Genomic DNA, 22,904 nt, shown 5'->3' on the forward strand with positions numbered 1-22,904 from the left:
CTTTCCAGACCTCAGCTTCAGAACTGGAGTCTGAGAACCAGCTTGGGCAGAGTATAAGAGCAATTGGGTTGTATGCTTGATAATCATTTTTCTCCTGCAATTTACATGGAAATCTTTTTTAATGTGAATGTTATTAGAAAATACAAACAGGGTTCTAATTTAGCTCAAAATCACCCAAAGGAAAACAAGAATAAAGAAACAACTCAAAAAGCCAGAGGAGCCAGTAGCTATAGTAAAGAAGAGTGATGGAGCCCTGGTGACAATAGGTGTGTAGGCCCTGCAATGATTTTTATTTTATTTGACAAAAGGTGTTTCTTTTAAAAAAAATGAATTATGTGTAGAAGTGAGCACAAGCAGCTGCATCATGAACAGAAGACCTAATTCAGCTTTGGCACAAATCTGTTTTATACACCCCTGTATAGCAGTATTTCTGAGCCTTTTTCATGGTGACTCACAGCGGGTGATGTTCATATGTCTGTCATTCTGGGCATACACAGATTTTTCACAGAACTACAGAGGCTTTTGTGAGAACAGACAGTAACTAGCCCCGCAGAAATCTTTACTTTTCTGTGAGGCACTCAAGAAAGTGAAAATTGCTCCGCCATGTCCGACTCTTTGTGACCCCATGGACTATACAGTCCATGGCATTCTCCAGGCCAGAATACTGGAGTGGGTAGCCTTTCCCTTCTCCAGTAGATCTTCCCAATCCAGGGATAGAAACCAGGTCTCCTGCATTGCACTCAGATTCTTTACCAGCTGAGCCACAAGGGAAAACCAGGAATACTGGAGTGGATAGCCTATCCCTTCTCCAGAGAATCTTCCCGACCCAGGAACTGAACCAGGATCTCCTGCATTGCAGGTGGATTCTTTACCCACTGAGCTCTGAGGGAAGCACTCATGCAAAATATTTAATGAGAGCCTGTCAATAATAAAATCGATAATAAAATCAGTCCCAAATAAATATTTGCTTTAAAAGGCTAAAGAATATCATGACTAATCTAAAGTTATTTTTAGAAAGGTCTGATTTTTTTTCCTGGACTTCTGTTCCACAGGTATTATTAAGATGAACAATTTAATTTCATTTCAGGATCAGCAAAGACATAATTTTTATTGTTAAAGTTGTAATAGAATTTTCTGACTTTCATCATGTGTTTTATGGTACTAGTTTTTTTTCTCCAGAATTAGCTTAATCTAGTTGCTTTTGATTTGGTAGTAGGTGCATGCTTTTGCCACCAGTGCTGGAAGTATCGTGTGTATCACACAGGAACACAGCCACTGGTTGGGCTTTTCTGGACTGATAGGGAGGATGTAGGTTATGGGCTGTCTCTTACTCAAGAAAGCAGAAAGGAATGCAAACAAACAAGGACAATGTTATTAAAGATCATTTTGAGTATATCCCAATGTTTTCAGCAAATCCTTTACAAATACTTAGCAGAAATCAATGAAAACGATAAAAAATACCTGATATATGCCTTAGAATGACAGCACTATACCAGTTATGCTGTGATATATCCAATCACAATAAAATTGCAGCATTTTCCAAGGAGAATCAATACTTTTGTTAATGTAGCTCTGTTCACAGAAGCTGTGTAGTGGATTGGGCAAGCCTCTTCTCAGGGTTCCCGTGCAGGCCCTGAAGCTATAGTGACTGTGAGTGGTCATTTAATTTCTCAGAATCCCAGTTGTCTAATATTTAAGTTTAGTATAATATTTACCACCTAATATTAAGGAAGATTAAATTACATAACATGTATTATCTAATAATAAGTGGAGCATACTAAATGATCTAGCAAATAGTAACTGACCTTAATGAAAGCAAATGATGATCAGGTAGCAGAGAACATTAAAGGACATTTTGCCACAAAAATGTAAGCTGTAATAATAGTGATATTTTGAATGGTTTGCTTTATGGTTTTACTTCCCTGGCTGCTGGTAGGAGAGCGAGGATAGGATAGGGCAGTGGGAAAAGTCAACCAGGAACGAGGCCCAGCCACAGACTCCCTTCAGTCTGTTCCCAGCAGGGAGCTCTGACGCAGGAGCAGTCTGGCAGTCTTGTCTCGGGGCGGTGGGGGCAGCCTTTGCTGCTCCCAGGGAAGTCTGTCATTGGCTGCATCATGTGGATCCAAAGGACGTGGGGCCGAGATGGGAGCTCTCTTGCCTAATAGGGGCACTCCTCCTGGAAAGCAAGCGCTTGAAGCGCCTGGGGTGATACACCAGCCGGTAAAGGGGATGTGGGTAGAGCACCACCTTCCGAACTCAGGAGGGGCTGTTCAGTAGCAGAGATGCCCTCTGCTGGGAGTATATGGCCTAATGTGTGCCTACGCTCACACATTAAAGATAAGGAAAAGACTTACCGTTTCTTTTCTTTGATTCCCTTCCCCACCACCACCCCCGCCTCAATTTGGATCAGTCTTTAATTTCTGTTGTCACATTCTTTGTTCCATAATGTCCCACAGTTCAAGATATTCCATGCCATACTTGTCATTTCTGTATATCAGTCTTGGTATACCCACTGCAGTGGGTTTCAGCAGCTTTGCCCAAAACTCTGGAGTGTTTTGTCCTTAAAGTGTGAAACATGGCAGAGTGACGTGGGTAAGGCCCAGGGTACAGACATGTAACTTGGGTTTGAAATTTATCTCCACCATTTATTGGCTCAGGGAGCTGCGCTGTGGGCCTCAGTCTCTATATCTGTAAAACTGAATACCTGCCTCTGATAGAAGTGTTACCTACCTCTTAATGTTCCTTGATAATTCAGTGAGCTAGTACAGTTAAAGCACTCAGAGCAGTATCTGACACAGGGGAAGCAATAGCTAATTGCATAGTGGTTGTAGTCCTCAAACATAGAGGGTACCTTTTTGAATGTCAGACTGTATCAATTACATTTTTAATTCTCTGGTTATTACCATCTCAATAGCTATTGCCACGTATGTACAATTTGGGGATATCTATAAGGTCTAATTCTTCCTCAAATATCAGCAAGCTCCACCAATGTCTTCTGGCTACAAACAGTTTCTAGAAGAGCCTTATGAATACCCTCTGTGACTATATTAATTAGGTGTGATTTTTCATGAAGCTATGATCGATTTTTAGACCAAGCGTTGCATGGACAACTTTTCCTCAGTACCATGAAGCCCTTTATTTTTATGGCATATTTTTTCTGTCTCCTATCTACTGTTTTTAAAGCTCCAAAGCCTGAAAATAAAGTTGTCTCATGGAGACAAATTTTAGTCTTTAGAAATATGAACTGCTAATTGGCCATGGTGGTGTTCCTTTACTCTTAAAGATTACCCTAAGAGATATTATTCCCATTGATTTAGAAACCAAAGCAGTAAGAAAGTCCTAAATGTAAGACTGGAAGTCATAAAACTCCTAGAAGAAAACAGTCAGAACATTCTTTGACAAACATTAGCAACATTTTTGGATCTATCTCCTCAGGCAAGGGAAACAAAAGCAAAAATAAATGGGACCTAATTAAACCTAAAAGCTTTGCACAGCAAAACAAACAATCAATAAAACTAAAAGATAGCCTACTGAAGGGGAGAAGATATTGCAAATGATATATCTGATAAGGGGTTAGTATCTAAAATATATAAAGAGTTCATACAACTCAATAAAAAAGCAACCCTTATTTTAAAAATGGGCAGAAAACCTGATAGACTCTTTTTTTCAAAGAATAAAGACATATTGATGACCAAAAGGCACATGAAAAGATGCTCGACACCACTAATTATCAGGAAATGAAAACCATAGTGCAATACCATCTCACGCTGTCAAAAATAGCTATTGTCAGAAACACAACAAATAATAAATGTTGGGGAAGATGTGGAGAAAAGGGAATCCTTTGGAGGGAATATAAATTGGTGAATTAGTGCAGACACTATGAAAAACAGTTTGGAGGTGACTCTAAAAATGAAAAATAGAATTACTGTACAATCCAGCTATTCCACTTCTGGTTATATATCCAAAGAAAATGAAAACACTAGTTAAAAAAGGTTTTGTGCCTAGTGTTCAGAGCAGCCTTATTTACAACAGCCAAAGTATGGAAGCAATGTAAATGTCTATCAACAGATGAATGGATAAGGAAGATGTGGTATATACGTATTAAAATGGACCATTAGTCATAAAAAAGTGAAATCTTGACATTTACTACAGCATGGATGAACCTGGAGGGTATTATGCTTAGTGAAGTAAGTCAGACAGAGAAAAGATATATACTATATGTTTCCACTGACACGTGGAACCTGAAATATACAACAAGGGAATGAATGTAACAGAAACAGACTCATAGACAGAGTCTGGTAACTCCTGGTTACCAGAAAATGGAGAGGGATGTGGGAGAGGCGATACAAGGGAAGGGAGCTGGGAGGCACCAATCGCTCAGTGTAGATGAGATACTGAGATTTTCAACTGCTATTTTATAGTAGCTTTAAAGGAAGGATGATCTATGAGTGTTGAGTCACTATGTGGTACACCTGAAACTAACGTTTTACAATGTTAGTAATGTTTTACCAACCGTACTTCCATTTAAGAAAAGAAAGGAAAAAGAAGCAGGGAGAGAGATTCAGTCCACACACAAGGTCACAGAAAGTCTGCGTCCAGCTGTTTCGTGCCCACTACTTGTGGGCAACCTCAGCTGCCCCAGGGCCTCCTGCACCAAGGTCGTACATAGGCCAGGCCCTGGAAACACACACACACACGCACACACACACAGAAAAGATTGGCCTAGACCGGGTCCTAAAGCATCTAGTGTGTCTTTCTTCATCAAAGTTGGCACTCACGGAAAAGCAGGTACTGGTTAATTTCTATTATTTAAGCAATTTGCTGTTGTTTATTTATTGACAGTTGTTTTTAATTGTAATTTTAGTGGGTACAGATAGAATAAATGTCACTTTACACCAGATTCTTGATTCCATCTCCATTTATAGTTGGAATTTTCGGTGGTTTTCATAGAATACACTGGGGAAAGCCCTGCGCTGTAGTGGTTGCTAAGACTGCTTAGTGATGGTCACTCTGGGTGGTCGTCAGAGAGCACTATGCTACTCTTTCCTCTTCTTTTAATGTACGGCTATAATCCTGGCTATTTCTAGCTATACAGAGCAAGTAAGATAATATATAAAAGTGTATATTTAAATGTCAATCACTCTTGTTATACACTGAGCAAACTCTGGAGGGTAGCGCAGAACAGAGGAGCCTGAAGGGCTACACTCCATGGGGTTGCAGAGTCGAACATGATGTTGTGACTGAACAACAGCAACAACAAATTGTTACACATAGTTGTGATAAGATAGAGGGTAGCATGGTTTGTGCATTAGTGTTGGCTAAAGGTTTCTGGTATCTTTGGATAAATAAAGGACTCATGAATTTAATAATAAGAAAATGATTATACAAATATATAGGCAGGGCATTCTGTAGGACAGTTATACTGGATTCTTCAAAAAAGTCTACATCATTAGAATGAAAAAGCCAGGAACTTTGGATTAAAGGATACTAAGGAGTAAGACATGACTTACTGTTGAAATACTTTGGGCTCAGGTAGTGTGATGTGTGTTTATTTTCAGTTTGAGCACAAGCAGTGTGCATGTGCACATAGGTGTGTGAGAGAGTAACAGATGTGTTATGGTACTAACAGTTTGTCAACCTTAAATGTAGGTATTTGGGTGCTCAATATATTAATCTTTCACTTTTTCTGTAGGTTTGAAATGTCTTAAAATGGATATTTTGGGGAGAAATATGGCTCATCCACGTGGTAATTTCCACAGTTGTTTCCAAGATATTTATTTTCTCATCCCTTCTCCAATAGAACTTAAATCTTCTTTACCACCAACATTCATTCCTTTCTGCTCAATCAGGAATCTGCTCCCAGAAGTTTCTCCTAAGGAGTCTGTGTTCTGGGTGAGCCAGTTTGTAAGGCACTGCTGAGAACCTCTAGGGTGTAGGCTACCACAGAGCCCTCTGCCCATCCTACCCAAACCAGAGCTCTCAAAGCCTCTTCTGAACATTTTGTGTATTTCTCATACCTGGTTTCAGAGTTCCTTCAGAAGCAAGATTCTTCCAGTTTAGTGGCAAGTCAGAGTTTGCAGTGAAATCTTAGGAGCCAAGCTTGGCCACGTAGCAAGCTAGGATCAAGTAGGTGCTTGTGGGAGGGTCTATAGAAAATGGTTGCCTCTGTGTAGCAGCTGTGTCTGCTGGCCTGCTGCCTAGCATATGATGGTGTGTGTGTGGAGGGGTGGTCGTGGTGGTACTCATATTCACAACCAGAATCAGAAATGAGCTGGATGCAAACCAGAGAACAAGAATAGGTTGACTATCCAGTTATGTCTGCATCCACCCATCATCATAAATGACTTCAAATACCGCCAGGGGACAGTGGCCACTGATTCACTTCTGCCCTCCTGATCTTCCACAGGTTTCTTTTCTACCCAACTCTAAGCTAGAACTGTAAAGGGAAAGGAATTTTGGAAGACATCAGTTCAATCACTCAGTTGTGTCTGACTCTTTGTGACCCTGTGGACTGCAGCATGCCAGGCTTCCCTGCCCATCAGCAACTCCTGGAGCTTCCTCCAACTCATGTCCATCCAGTCAGTGATGCCATCCAACCATCTCATCCTCTGTCCCCTTCCCCTGCTTTTGATCTTTCCCAGCATTGGGGTCTTTTCCAATGGGCCAGTTCTCTGCATCAGGTGGCCGAAGTATTGGAGTTTCAGCTTCAACATATGTCCTTCCAGTGAATATTCAGGACTGATTTCCTTTGGGATTGACTGGTTGGATCTCCTTGCAGTCCAAGGGACTCTCAGGAGTCTTCTCCAACACCACAGTTCAAAAGCATCAATTCTTCAGTGCTCAACTTTCTTTATAGTAGAACTCTCACATCCATACATGACTACTGGAAAAACCATACCTTTGACTAGATGGACCTTTTTCAGCAAAGTAATGTCTTTGCTTTTTAATATGTTGTCTAGGTTAGTCATAGCTTTTCTTCCAAGGAGCAAGTGTCTTTTAATTTCATGGCTACAGTCACCATCTGCAGTGATTTTGGAGCTCAAGAAAATAAAGTCAGCCACTGTTTCCCCATCTATTTCCCATGAAGTGATGGGACCAGATACCATGATCTTAGTTTTTTGAAAGCTGAGTTTTAAGCCAACTTTATCACTCTCTTTCACTTTCATCAAGAGGCTCTTTAGTTCTTCTTCACTTTCTGCCATAAGGGTGGTGTCATCTGCATATCTGAGGTTATTGACATTTCTCCTAGCAATCTTGATTCCAGCTTGTGCTTCATCCATCCAGCCTGGCATTTCACATGGAAATGGAAAGACATGGTTCCTAGCTTAACTGTCTTCAGCACAATCCAGCCCACTTCCCTGACACCTCATTTTCAGTTGAATGTTCATCCCTGTGCCCTTGATCCATACTGGGCATTTCAGCTATTTACCTCTTGACTTTTTTCCCAGAAGATTGCATAATTGCTTGTTTATTCAATTAGTGTAGGCTACCATGTCTTACTCCAACACCTTGCCCATAATCTGGCACATGGTAGGAGTTTCATACATGCTAATTGAAATAGAATGAACAGAGAGAGGAAAAATAAATAACGAGTTTTGGTGAAGGGAGTTTTCTCAATGAGTATATATCATAAGGGAAGTGCTAAGATGCTTTAGAAAGCAGCTTAGATCAATAATAGAATCCATCTCATTTCAGTTGTGATAGAAAGCTAAAAATAGAGCTTAAGTAGGGCTGTCTTACTTTTTTACCTGATAAACATGTTTATAAAGATAAACATGTCATGAAATCTATAGAAAGCAGTGGTATTGGAAGTGACTCAGTTAGAAGGATTGCCCAAAAACTTGCCCATCAAAATTAAAGTTGATGTACACTCAGGGACCCAGAAATATTGACACTTACTCCTTCTTTAACAATTTTCTCAGTATTCTGGCAAGGTTTAGTAGCTCTCAGCCTCTTTCCCTTCCTCCCGACTCCCTTCTTGCTTTGGATGTCCTTTTGTTCTTTTCCCTAATTTTCTCCTTTTCAGGTAGTTTAATTCCTCATCCTGGAAGGAAACCAACCTGGTTTAAATCTTGGCTCCACTTTTCATGCATGCCTTCTGTGCCTCAGATTTCTCTTCTCTAAAATTGAGAATAATATTTTCTATTGCAAAAGCTAACAGCCAACCCATTGTAGGTACTTGATAAATGTAAATTTCCCTCTGTTTCCTTCTTTCCAAGGTTAAGAAGAAAGATGAGGAGCCATCTGTTGTTGCTCCAATGTGCTCCTTGGTATCTAAGCTTTGCCACCCAACCCTCTACCCCTTAATTCTTTCAACCACATGAAATACTTATCTGGGATAAACCCTAGTACATACAAATCGCCCCCCTACCACACACCTTGTTATGTTTATGCTGATGGACTTCCTGAGTCTGCTGACTCTCATGATTGCTTAGCCTTGAGTTTCTCCTTTCTTCTCTCGTCTTTTCTTCCATCCCTTCCCTTCATTTCCTCTTTTCTTGACTTCCTCTATGTATTAGTTTTATATTGCTGCTCTAACAAACTACCGCAAACTCAGTGACTAACACGTTTATTATGGTTTTGAATTCAGATGTCCAAAATCAATTTCACTGGTCTAAAATCAAGATATCAGCAGATCTGTGTTCCTTTGGGATGCTCTGCTCGAGAATCCGTTTCCTTATTGTCTTTAGATTTTAGAGATTACCTGCGTTCCTTAACTTGTGGCCCCTTCCTCCATCTTTAAAGCCAGCTGCATAGCATCGTCTCTCCTCTTTGGCCTTTGTTTCTTTCCTTACATCTTCTCTCTCTGACTCTGAGTCACTTGCTTCCTTGTTGCTAGGACCCTTGTAATTACATCGGGTCCACCTGGATAATCCAGCATAATTGCCACATCTCAAGATCTTTACCTTAATCACATCTGAAAATCCCCTTCACTATGTGAGGTAACATATTCACAAGTTCTGGGTATAAGCACATGGACATTTGGGGGGTCCATTATTCAGCCTTTCACACTCCATTTCTTCCTGTTCTTCCCTTCTACTTCTTCTACTCTTCCCTGCCCCTGTTTCCCTTTCTGGTGACCCTCTTACAGGAGCCTATCTGTACCTTTTCTATTACACATGGTCAAAATAAGTGACCATCATTTTGTCAAACACTTTGCAAAATGTAGATGACAGGAGAATAGTCATATTTACTCAATTAGATTTTGAGGTAGAAAAACTGACTCTTCAAATACATAAATTGGTTGGAGGATCTGTTGCTCATTCACCTCTGGGAGTTTATGTTGGTGGTGATCAACCACACTAAGAACTGTGCATCTGTGAGGTTAACCTATTCTCTCTTTTCCCTCATCTAACTTTTCTTCAACTAGTAGTTTTTTTATACTTTATCTTTTTTATTTATTTCAATGTTTGTAACTGTTCTGTTATTCTCTTCACAGTTGGTGTGGAGGACAGAACTTAGAATTCCAAATAATTGTAAAGTAATTAGTCTCCAGTTAAAATAAATTAATTAATTAAAAAAAGAATTCCAAATAATTGACATTAGATCCTAGCCTGACATTCACTAGCAGTATGGCTTTGGACAAATCACTTAGCTCCTTTAAGACTGAATTTCTTTATATGATTAAAGCAAAGGTTAAAAAGTCTTACCTTCTAAATGTGCTGTCAAAATTAAATAAGACAATAATTGTTAAATAATTCATATAATGCCTGAAAACTGTGGTGTTCCAGGAATGTAAGACTACTGTGAAACTTACTGAGAGGGTTGTTTCAAGGTTAAATGAAATGATGTAAATATAATGAAGTAAAATGCTGCTGCTACTCCTACTGGTAATAATAGTAATAATTTACATGTGTTGAGTGAATTCTGTAGGCCAAGCATTGTGCTAAAAGCTTAAAGCAACCAATGAATTTTCTCAAGCTAAAGAGGTAGGTATTAAAAAATTATGCTTATTTTTCTGATGACTCTTTAACTTCATAGTATTTTGAGGCCCAGAATAAGTCCTCAAGTAACATAAATGCTATAATGTAGTAAGATGCCTCAAATGTAGTAGTAAACCCTATGTGTTTTACATAATCTGGAAAATCAACAATTAAACTTATTGGGCAGGGTCTCTTATTATAGGTTTTAAAACAAATTGTCCACAAGAGGAGTATTTGAATAGACTTGAGTTGGGGGAGAATTATATCAATCTAGTAGAATAGCAATGTGAGGTTACCACCAGGCCCTGAAGGGAAACAATGAAGGGACCGCCAAAACAAGTAGGAAGGAAGTCCTGGCACTCCTTTCTAGGCAGAGTGTGGTTTCCAAAATTCCCATGTAACTATCTTTGAGGGACTCTGTGAGCAAGAGACTCCATTGTCAAGATAGTTTGGGAAATACTGGACATGATGTTACTTTTTTGGAGAGGCTCGTTGTATTTCATTACATTCAAGGCTTTGCCAAATTTAGCAATAGAAAAACCTACTTAAAATTTCACTAATGAATTTGACCTTGAATCCTCTTTCTTTTAAGGAACATTTTATGATATCCTATTGCATTGGTGTTCCCATGAACACTTCATAAATTCAGAGGTAGGAAATAGTGGGAAACAGTGTCAGTAAGGAAAAGTGAAAGTGAAGTCGCTCAGTCGTGTCCGACTCTTTGGGACCCTGTGGGCCATAGCCCACCAGGCTCCTCCATCCATGGAATTTTCCAGGCAAGAATACTGGAGTGGGTTGCCATTTCCTTCTCCAGGGGATCTTCCCGACCCAGGGATCGAACCCAGATCTCTCACATTGTAAGCAGACACTTTACCATCTGAGCCACTAGGGAAGTCCTGTCAATAAGGAAGGTGGAACCTAATTAAAAAGAACTTTACTGTTCCATGCAGAGGAGGATTTTAGTGTTGTACTGAGACACTAGAGAGAGAATGAAATAACAAACAGTTGTTGAAGCATTCTGAATAATTAATTAATACTGATTAGCTACTTCAGGGTACTCCAGGAAGAGAGTCAAATAGCAACAAAAACAGACATAATCCCTGCCAAAAAGGCTTTACAAACTCGTATGTAAAATACAAATGTATATTCAGTAAGCGTTTTCCAGCCAGTGCAAAAAGTTGAAAATAACATGTTGATTAATGTTATTTTAATTTTTCTAACGTATATTTCACTGTTTTTAAGAGCAAGCTACACGCTAGGCACAGTTCTAATTATGTTCACATGTGTCACTTAATTGATTCTTAGGGCAAACTTGTTAAATATTTATTATTCCCATTGTAAAACCCAAGAATGGGGCTGAGGGAGAGAAAATTGCCCAAGGTCATAGTAAGAGACAGTCATGGAACTAGAATTCAAGCCAAGGGCTTCTGGCTGCAAAATGAGTTCTTTTCACCACTTTTCTCATTGACCTAAAATAAAAGTCTGTGAATCAGACTTCGGAAGAATGCATGAGCTAAATGACCAGAGATACGAGTAGGAGAAGAAATAAACAATTTTAAAATCACAGATTTTCAGTGAGTAATTGCATTGATTACTAAATAATGCAGGAGACATAAGTCTTTGTACCAACCACAATCCTCTTTCAAAGTATTAAAAATACAGCCACCAGAGTGTGATTTTATCAAGCAGTGGGTTATGACCTTTGAGGGGGGCCTCAATCTGTCACTCTCTGAATTTTTATTTAGAGCACCGTGGTGTTTACACTACCATGAAACAAATTCCAGTTGTGTCTTATGTTTCACAGTTCACTTTCATGTATTTCTGCAGATTCTGACCCAGTTGTGTGCCTGAAAGTTAGTGCACTTCCCGCCATGGGGATTTAGGTTGTACATACACCACCCGTAGCTATAATCTTGCCCCTTCAGCTCACTCCCACGTCATGCTTGCTGGTGAAGAGTGAGGCACGTTGCTCAGTGGTGGTCTTACAAAAAGAATGCAGAAGGAAGAAAGGAAACCAGACTGTTTGGGGCACATGACATATTGGGCATGTAACATATACTAGGCAGCTTCTTCTCTTGCAGAACTGGTATTAGAACCCAGGCCTCTGTAACTTTGGGAGACCACGATCACCATGCCTCCACTGTTCATTCTTTTCCTCACTCTTCTCCATCCACCCCCTAACAGTGAACATCGTCAAATATTTTCTGTGTATCTGGTGATACTCAAGACACTGAAGATACACATGCAGTAGCATTAGGGAAACTCAGTGATGATCCATGCAGAAGGAAAGCACAACAGATGAATCACTGTATTAAAGTGAGCCTTATGTTCAAGTATTCACCTCGTGGGTAAGTTTATTCGTTGATAAAGATAAGGACTTCATAGCTATATATATATAATATTCAAAGTGGGATTCTTAATTAATACATACAGCTCCTTTGGGTATCCCTGGTGGCTCAGTGGTAAAGAACCTGCCTGCAGTGCAAGAGACCTGGGTTCAATCCCTGGGTTAAGATGATCTCCTGGAGAAGGAAGTGGCAACGCACCCCAGTATTCTTGCCTAGAGAATCCCATGGATGGAGGAGCCTGGCGGGCTATAGTCCATGGAGTCAAAAAGAGTCAGACACGACTGAGTGACTAAACAACAGCTCCTTTCTTCAAAAAGCTTCAGCTGGTTGTATAAATAGCTCTGACTTTTTAAGATAAAAACAAACAAATAAAAACCCAATTACTATCTTTTATGTTTGACTTTCTCAGAAGATACAAGGTTCAGATGTTATTTATTTTCTATCAAATAAGTTGGAGTTTTTGTTTCATTGTTTTTATTTCCCTAGCATTAATTTTAATCAGCTTAGTCTAACAATCAAGTAAATCTGTCAATTGGCAGATAACTCCATACTCTTATTTTAAAAGGCTGAATCCATTTTAATATTTTATGAAAAATACATTTCCTTTTAAAATTATATATAATGCAAAGTATGTACAGTGAAAAGGAAATGTCTCACTTTATCTCACCCCTCAAATTCTTCACTCCTTCCCTAAAAGTAATCAGTGTTAACAGTTTGATATCTATTCTTTTATAACCTTCATGTACATTGCATGTACATTTAGCTTTACAAATTATAATTTAATTTTTACATAAAAAGGTCGCACTGTTCATGTTGTCCTGTAATATGCCCTCTTTACTTAATGATATATCTCAGTGATATTTCTAAGTCAGTACAATTAAACTTATTTAGGAACTTCCCTGGTGGCTCAGACAGTAAAGCTTCTGCCTGCAAGGCGGAAGACCTGGGTTCAATCCCTGGGTCAGGAAAATCCCCTGGAGAAGGCAATGGCACCCCACTCCAGTACTCTTGCCTGGAAAATCGCATGGACAGAGGAGCCTGGTAGGCTACAGTCCATGTCACAAAGAGTCGGACATAACTGAGTGACTTCACTTTCACTTTCTTTCATCTGAACTGAAGTCATTTAATTCCTGTCTTGCATTACTGCTTTATTGATGATTATTTGTCTATGCTGTCACTACTGCAGTTCTGTCTTTGTATCTTTACAATATACCTTTACAATATGTATCTTTAATATAGTATAGTGAAACTTATAGGCATCCAGTGTCCATTATCTGTTTTTTTCTAATAGTGAAATCCCAATGACTAAATGACTTCTTTTGGAATCTCCCTACCACTCTTCCATGTGACTCAGAGAGGAGCTTATCCCAATTAACCAAGTGTGACCCAGACCTGTGCCAGTCAGAATATCCCACACCGAAGACATGCTGTTTGCTTTGGTGATGAGCACTTGACCCATGCAAGTCAGTAAGCATCCTGATTTCCACTTAATTTGGAAAGAAGAGAAACGTCATTTTCTACTAAATGTAAGTCTGATACAATACAGTGTTGAAACTGCTGCAACCTTTCTGCCACTACCATGAGTGAACCTGTCTGGGAATGGAGCCAAAATAAAGGAAGCAGAGCCAAGAAGCAGAGAAGTAAGTCCCGCTGACCGAATGCCAGTTCCTCAAACAAGATGTTTCCTGCTGCCAGCAAATAAGCCCTGGGACTTTACAGTCATGTGAGCCAATACATTTCCTTTTTCTGACTAAGCCATTATAAATTAGCTTTTCTGTTATGACAACCAAAAGATATCTTGGTGGTGCTGACACCTAGAAGTACAACTGTCAGGCTAATAAGAGTATATACAGTTGAAATTATGATAGATGATAACAAATTGCCCTTCCATAGATTCTACCAACCAAAATACAAAACCCCAGCTGTAAAGAATATCATAATTTTATCTTCCGACAAAATATTAAAAAAATTTTTAATTGTATTATCTGATAACTTATTGGTCATTTTTTTATACATGTTTTGACCATTTATAATTTTTCTTCTGTGATTTAATTCTGCATACATTTTTTTCCCATTTTTCTATTAGGTAATTCATATGACTTTTAGGCAGTCTTCACATAGCCTTTAAATTAATCCTTTATTACATAAGGTACGTGTATTTTCTTCCAAACCCCTTGTCTTGAAATAATATTTATGGAATTCTCAAATGGATGATTTAAAATTTTACCAGTGTCATGACATCTGTTAGTTATTTTCTCTGTTCAGTTCAGTTCAGTCACTCAGTCGTATCTGACTCTTTGCGACCCCATGAATCGCAGCACACCAGGCCTCCCTGTCCATCACCAATGCCCAGAGTTTACCCAAACTCATGTCCTTTGAGTCAGTGATGCCATCCAGCCATCTCATCCTCTGTCATCCCCTTCTCCTCCTGCCCCCAATCCCTCCCAGCATCAGAGTCTTTTCCAATGAGTCAACTCTTCTCATGAGGTGGCCAAAGTACTGGAGTTTCAGCTTTAGCATCGTTTCTTCCAAAGAACACCCAGGACTGATCTCCTTTAGGATGGACTAGTTGGATCTCCTTGCAGTCCAAGGGACTCTCAAGAGTCTTCTCCAACACCACAGTTCAAAAGCATCAATTCTTCGGCGCTCAGCTTTCTTTACAGTCCAACTCTCACATCCATACATGACTACTGGAAAAACCATAGCCTTGACTAGACGGACCTTTGTTGGCAAAGTAATGTCTCTGCTTTTTAATATGCTATCTAGGTTGGTCATCTCTGTAGTTGATTTATTTGTCTAATTTAGATGGACTTACTGAAAAGTATTAACTTCCTTGAATTTGTATTTTATACTTAATTTTAAAATTTTATTTTACTATTTGCTTTTAAAAATATTTGGAATTTGTTGCATATTGTAAGGTAATATATAATTGTCAATTGTGCTAAATATTAATGCTATTTATTAAATAGCTCATTCCTTTCCAGTGATTTGAAGTGTCATTTTATCTTCATTACACCTTAGTCTGTTGCCTAGCTTTATTCTGCTTCACTGATCTATTTCACTTTTTTTTTTTTTTTTGGCCTCAGGTATTCACAAATGTTGGAGAAGGCAATGGCACCCCACTCCAGTACTCTTGCCTGGAAAATCCCATGGATGGAGGAGCCTGGTAGGCTGCAGTCCATGGGGTCGCTAAGAGTCAGATACAACTGAGTGACTTCACTTTCACTTTTCACTTTCATGCATTGGAGAAGGAAATGGCAACCCACTCCATGTTCTTGCCTGGAGAATCCCAGGGACAGGGTAGCCTGGTGGGCTGCCGTCTATGGGGTCACACAGAGTCAGACACTACTGAAGTGACTTAGCAGCATTCATAAATGTAGTAATAATATTCTTTATTTTGTTGTATCCTGTCACCATTGGTTTCTGAATTACCTGATTTCATTTATTTGGTTGGTTTGACAATTTAATAAATACCTGCAAATCCATAACTGGGAGCAAAATCTAGGACCTTAACAATGGACCTATTGGATATATCTCATTTTTGGACTATCTTCTCCCTATCCCATTTCCTGCTAATCCATTGTTCTCCTGCTTCCTTTGTAAGTACTGTTGTAAATATTACAAATACTTTTTAAGTTCTGTAATTACTTCTAGAATTAAACATTTATTTCAGTTCGTTAACTTTAAACGGTGAGATCAGAGATGCCCTTAGCATCTGCAGGGCTTTGGAAAAATATTTTTGTGGGACCTTGGACTATAAACAATTTTAATCACCCCAAATAAGCATGCCACAACCTTTCTAGCTGCCCAATCTCATGTGAGGGCTTTCCAGATGGCTTTAGTGGTAAAGAACCCACCTTCCAATGCAGGAGACATAAGAGACCTGGTTCAATCCCTGGGTCAGGAAGATCCCCTGGAGGAGGGCATGGCAACCGACTCCAGCATCTCGCCTGGAAAACCCCATGGATAGAAAAGCCTGGGGGGCTATAGTCCATGGGTTTGCACAGAATACCTTTATGGCCTGTAGGAGCAATCCTTATCAGGTTGCCCTTCAGGAACCATGACCCTGCCACTGAGCTCTAGGAGAATGCCACAGGCATGAGTTCAGAGTTCTGCAGAGCGTTTGGTCAACCCCACCACAGAGTAGAGAGCCAGAGAGTATCCCAAAGGAGAGAAACAATGACTGAGGGCCACAGGGTCTGGTCTGGGATCAGGGTGCCCACCAGAGTGGCACCGTGCACCAAGGCTCATCCTAGCATTGCAGGGGCCTTGCAAAAAGCTGAGGAAGTTACTCTAAAGCAGGGAGGTTATATTTAGGGTCCAGGGCAAGGGTTTCCTCTTACCCATGTCTGAGGGTAGTAATGACATGTACAAAGTTTCCTCTTGCATGTGTATCCAGGAATACAGTTGGTCATATAAATATTCAGGATTAGGAGATAATGTCAAATACTTTTACAATGTGGCAGCACTAATCTTTGTGCTTGCCAGCAATGTCTTCTCTCACTCTACAGCTTTTCTAACACTTGGCAATATTAGAGTTTTTTAGTTTTTCAATCAGGCATAAAATGTATTTCAAGTACTTTTGTTTGGCATTTACCTGAATAATGACATGTTATGTTAAACGTATCTTCTTGTGTTTGCTTTATGTGTTGCCTCATCTGTGAAAATGTCTGTTCATGTTTCTGGGATTCATAGTGCATTTTATTACTGAAATATATATATTTAAAGTTTATATATCCTTTATAAAACGTTAATATTGATACTAATCCTTTGTCAGTGGTGTACAATGCAAGTATCCCCATTTATAACTTGTCTTTTCATGTTTTAAGGTGTTTATTTATGAACTATACTTGTTTATTTTAATGTAGACAAGACTATAATTTTTATTTTATAATCAATAATCTTGTTATTTTGCTTAAAAATATTTCCCCTAAAGTGACCTGAAAGATATTTACTTGTAAATTGTACTAAGAGTTTTAAAGTGTATTATATTTACTAATCCATCTAGGCAGGGGTCAAAAATTTTTTATGTTAAGAGCCAGATAATAAATAATTTGGCTTTGTGAGTCACATGATTCCTGTCAAAACTATTCAGTTCAGATGATGTAGCATGAAAGAAGTTACAGGTAATCCATAAATTAATGTGTGTGACTGTATTCTAATAAAACTTTATTTATAAAAGTAGGTAGCAGCCTGGACTTGGCCCATGGACCATTGTTTGCTGGTCTTTGATCTAGGGTTTTTGTTTTTATAAATTATATGAAGTAGACAGCTAATAACTTTTTTTATGTGGATTTGGCAATTCATTCTATTTTACCTGCTAGACAAAAATATAGTTTAAAAATACCTCAATCAACTATAGATGAACTTTGATGATCTAGATTTTCTGACATAATTCAGTCCTTGTTTTGTTTGAAGCAGTTGTTCTCAAGCTTTGTTTAGTGGGAATAAATATTCTAATGTTAAATTCTTAAATTATATGGAAAATTCTTAAAGAGATGGGAATACCAGACCACGTGACCTGCCTCTTGAGAAATCTCAATGCAGGTCAAGAAACAACAGTTAGAACAGGACATAGAGGGTGGTCCTAAGATGACGGAGGAATAGGACGAGGAGACCACTTTCTCCCCCACAAATTCATCAAAAGAACATTTAAATGCTTGAGTAAATTCCACAAAACGACTTCTGAATGCTGGCAAAGGACATCAGGCACCCAGAAAAGCAGCCCAGTGTCTTTGAAAGGAGGTAGGAAAAAATATAAAAGACAAAAAATGAGACAAGAGAGGTAGGGATGGAGCTCCATCCCTAAAGGGAGTCTTAAAAAGAGAGGTTTCCAAACACCAGGAAACACTTTCGCTGCTGAGTTTGTGGTGAGCCTTGGAACCACAGAGGGCAACATAAGTGGGAGGAAAAATAAATAAATAATTACAACCCACAGATTATGTGCCCAACGGTAACTCCCCCAGTTGAGAAGCAGCACAGACGCCTGCACCCACCACTAGCAAGCGGGGGCTGGGCAGGGAGGCGCAGGCTATATTGTTTAGAGTAAGGACTGGGCCTGAATGCCCCAAGGGCAATCTGTGGGAACTAACTTGGGCTAGCAAACCAGACTGTGGGAGAGCTACCATGCAGAAAGCTCTAACCTAAGACACCACCAGGCCCGCTCAAAGAACAAAGGACTGACTAGAGCTACGCAAAAAGCCCTAACCTAAGACACTGTCAGGCCCTCTCACAGAATGAAGGACTGAACAGAGCTAGCCCGCAGCAGACCATCCCCCTCCAGTGACAGGCAGCCAGAGCCGGAAGGGGGCAATCGCAGCCCAAGAGAGACATTATCGACCAAACTGCAAGCAGGCTTCTTTGCTAACAGACTTCTTGGGGTTCTGAATGGTCAACATCTGCCTGAGAAGGTGCGCTGGTTGTACACCCAGAAAACCAAGCGGCAGAGATTGGGGAGGCGATAAGTCGCAGCAACCGCACTCACCAAACACCTCATCACTTGAGCTGCTCGGACCTGGGAAGGGCAGAAAACTCAGGCCCAACCGAGTCTGCACCTCTGAGGACTGCCTGAGTGCCTGAACCTGAGCAACTTAGACCTGGGAGGTGCACGCAGCCCAGGGCAGGCCTCGGATGGTTCCTGGCCGAGCAACCTAGAGCCTGAGCAGTGTGGGCAGGGAGGGCACATGCACCATAAGTGGGGGCAGGCCCACTGTGGCTGAGACACTGTGAGCACATGCCAGTGTTATCTGTTGGCAGTGTCCCTCCCTCCCCACAGCGCGACTGAACAAGTGAGCCTAAAAAAGTGTCCACCACCGCCCCCTTGTGTTAGGGTGGAAATCAGATACTAAAGAGACCAGCAAACAGAAGAAGCTAAAACAGAGGAAACCACCTTGGAAGTGACAGGTGCAATAGATTAAAACCCTGTAGTTAGTACCGACTACATAGGAAGGGGCCTTGAGAAATATAAGCCAGACCAAGGAACTATCCAAAAATGAACTGACCCCACACTGCCCACAACAATACCAGTGAAAGTCCTAGTATATTTTTACTATCATTCTTTTTTTTTTAATTTTTTAAGTCCTCTATTACTCCTTTAATTTTTATTTTATAACCTACTATTACTTTGCTTTTAAAGCAAACTTCATATATATATATATATATATATATATATATTTTATAACTTTTGTGACTTTTTTTCTTTTCTTTAATATTGTATTTTTGAAAATCCAACCTCTACTCTAGATTTTTAACCTTTGCTTTTTGGTATTTGTTATCAATTTTGTACCTTTAAGAACCCAATCTTCAGTACCATTTTTACTTGGGAGTGAGATTACTGGCTTGACTGCTCTCTCCCCCTTTGGACTCTCCTTTTTCTCCACCAGGTCACCTCTATGTCCTCCCTCCCCCTTCTCTTCTCTACCCAACTCTGTGAATCTCTTTATGTGTTCCAGATGGTGGAGAACACTTAAGGAACTGATTACTGGCTAGATCTGTCTCTCTCCTTTTGATTCCCCCCTTTATCCTCCTGGCCACCTCTGTCTCCTTCCTCCCTCTTCTCTTCTCTGTATAACTCCATGAACATCTCTGAGCGATCCAGACTGTGGAGCACACATAAGGAAGTGATTACTAGCTAGCTTGCTCTCTCCTCTTTTGATTCCACCTCATCTCATTCGGGTCACCTCTAACTCCCTCCTCCCTCTTCTCTTCTCCATGTAACTCTGGGAACCTCTCTGGGTGTCCCTCACTGTGGATAAACTTTTCATCTTTAACCTAGATGTTTTATCAACGGTACTGTATAGATGGAGAAGTCTTGAGACTACTGTAAAAATAAGACTGAAAACCAAAAGCAGGAGGCTTAAGTCTAAAGCCTGAGAACACCAGAGAACTCCTGACTCCCGGGAACATTAATCGACAGGAGCTCATCAAATGCCTCCATACATCTACACTGAAACCAAGCACCACCCAAGGGCCAACAAGTTTCAGAGCAAGACATACCACTCAAATTCTCCAGCAACACAGATTCACAGCCCTGAGCTTCAATATACAGGCTGCTCAAAGTTACTCCAAACCCATTGACATCTCATAATTCATTACTGGACACTTCATTGCACTCCAGAGGGAAGAAATACAGCTCCACCCATGAGAACACCGACAACAAGCTTCCGTAACCAGGAAACCTTGACAAGCCACCCATACAACCCCACCCACAGCGAGGAAACTCCACAACAAAGAGAACTCCACAAACTGCCAGAATACAGAAAGGCCACCCCAAACACAGTAATATAAACAAGATGAAGAGACAGAGGAATACCCAGCAGGTAAAGGAACAGGATAAATGCCCACCAAACCAAACAAAAGAGGAAGAGATAGGGAATCTACCTGATAAAGAATTCCGAATAATGATAGTGAAAATGATCCAAAATCTTGAAATCAAAATGGAATCACAGATAAATAGCCTGGAAACAAGGATTGAGAAGATGCAAGAAAGGTTTAACAAGGACCTAGAAGAAATAAAAAAGAGTCAATATATAATGAATAATGCAATAAATGTGATCAAAAACATTCTGGAGGCAACAAATAGTAGAATAACGGAGGCAGAAGATAGGATTAGTGAAGTAGAAGATAGAATGGTAGAAATAAATGAATCAGAGAGGAAAAAAGAAAAACGAATTAAAAGAAATGAGGACAATCTCAGAGACCTCCAGGACAATGTTAAACGCCCCAACATTCAAATCAGAAGAAGACAAAAAGAAAGACCATGAGAAAATACTTGAGGAGATAATAGTTGAAAACTTCCCTAAAATGGGGAAAGAAATAATCACCCAAGTCCAAGAAATCCAGAGTCCCAAACAGGATAAACCCAAGGTGAAACACCCAAGACACATATTAATCAGATTAACAAAGATCAAACACAAAGAAAAAATATTAAAAGCAGCAAGGGAAAACAACAAATAACACACAAGGGGATTCCCATAATAGCTGATCTTTCAATAGAAACTTTTCAGGCAGGAGGGAATGGCAGGACATACTTTAAGTGATGAAAGAAAATAACCTACAGCCCAGTTTACTGTACCCAGAAGGATCTCATTCAAATATGAAGGAGAAATCAAAAGCTTTACAGGCAAGAAAAAGCTTGGAGAATTCAGCACCACCAAACCAGCTCTCCAACAAATGCTAAAGGATCTTCTCTAGACAAGAAACACAAAAAGGGTATATAAACTCGAACCCAAAACAATAACGTAAATGGCAATGGGATCATACTTATCAGTAATTACCTTAAATGTAAATGGGTTGAATGCCCCAACCAAAAAACAAAGACTGGCTGAATGGATACAAAAACAAGACCCCTATATATGTTGTCTACAAGAGACCCACCTCAAAACAGGGGACACATACAGACTGAAAGTGAAGGGCTGGAAAAAGATATTCCATGCAAATAGAGACCAAAAGAAAGCAGGAATAGCAATACTCATATCAGATAAAATAGACTTTAAAACAAAGGCTATGAAAAGAGACAAAGAAGGACACTACATAATGATCAAAGGATCAATCCAAGAAGAAGATATAACAATTATATATGCACCCAACATATGAGCACCACAATGTGTAAGACAAATGCTAACAAGTATGAAAGGGGAAATTAACAATAACACAATAATAGTGGGAGACTTTAATACCCCACTCACACCTATGGATAGATCAACTAAACAGAAAATTAACAAGGAAACACAAACTTTAAATGATACAATAGACCAGTTAGACCTAATTGATATCTATAGGACATTTCACCACAAAACAATGAATTTCACCTTTTTCTCAAGTGCACACAGAACCTTCTCCAGGACAGATCACATCCTGGGCCATAAACCTAGCCTTGGTAAATTAAAAAAAAAAAAAAAAAGTCATTCCAAGCATCTTTTCTGACCACAATGCAGTAAGATTAGATCTCAATTACAGGAGAAATACTATTAAAGATTGCAACCTATGGAGGCTGAACAATACACTGCTGAATAACCAACAAATCACAGAAGAAATCAAAATATGCATAGAAATGAATGAAAATGAAAACACAACAACCCCAGACCTGTGGGATACCGTAAAAGCAGTGCTAAGGGGAAAGTTCATAGCAATACAGGCATACCTCAAGAAACAAGAAAAAAATCAAATAAATAGCCTAACTCTACACCTAAAGCAACTAGAAAGGGAAGAAAGGAAGAACCCCAGGGTTAGTAAAAGGAAATAAATCTTAAAAATTAGGGCAGAAATAAATGCAAAAGAAACAAAAGAGACCATAGCAAAAATCAACAAAGCCAAAAGCTGGTTCTTTGAAAGGATAAATAAAATTGACAAACCATTAGCCAGAACCATCAAGAAACAAAGGGAGAAAAATCAAATCAATAAAATTAGAAATTAAAATGGAGAGATCACAACAGACAACACAGAAATACAAAGGATCATAAGAGACTACTATCAGCAATTATATGCCAATAAAATGGATGACGTGGAAGAAATGGACAAATTCTTAGAAAAGTACAACTTTCCAAAACTCGACCAGGAAGAAATAGAAAATCTTAACAGACCCATCACAAGCACAGAAATTGAAACTGTAATCAGAAATCTTCCAGCAAACAAA

The 22,904-nt window shown here is 39.5% G+C and overlaps 1 long non-coding RNA gene across 1 annotated transcript in view; it reads right to left on the bottom strand.

Annotated features, from left to right (window-relative positions):
* Window positions 1-20,380, bottom strand: part of LOC138986264 (uncharacterized) — a 36,826-nt gene extending 16,446 nt beyond the window's left edge. The window contains exon 1 of the long non-coding RNA XR_011463124.1: window positions 20,267-20,380. This is a non-coding gene — a long non-coding RNA (uncharacterized lncRNA). The remainder of the gene's footprint in view (window positions 1-20,266) is intronic.
* Between the last annotated feature and the right edge of the window lie 2,524 nt (window positions 20,381-22,904).

This window comes from Bos mutus, chromosome 29 (assembly GCF_027580195.1).
Source record: "Bos mutus isolate GX-2022 chromosome 29, NWIPB_WYAK_1.1, whole genome shotgun sequence".
Taxonomy (NCBI): Eukaryota; Metazoa; Chordata; class Mammalia; order Artiodactyla; family Bovidae; genus Bos; species Bos mutus.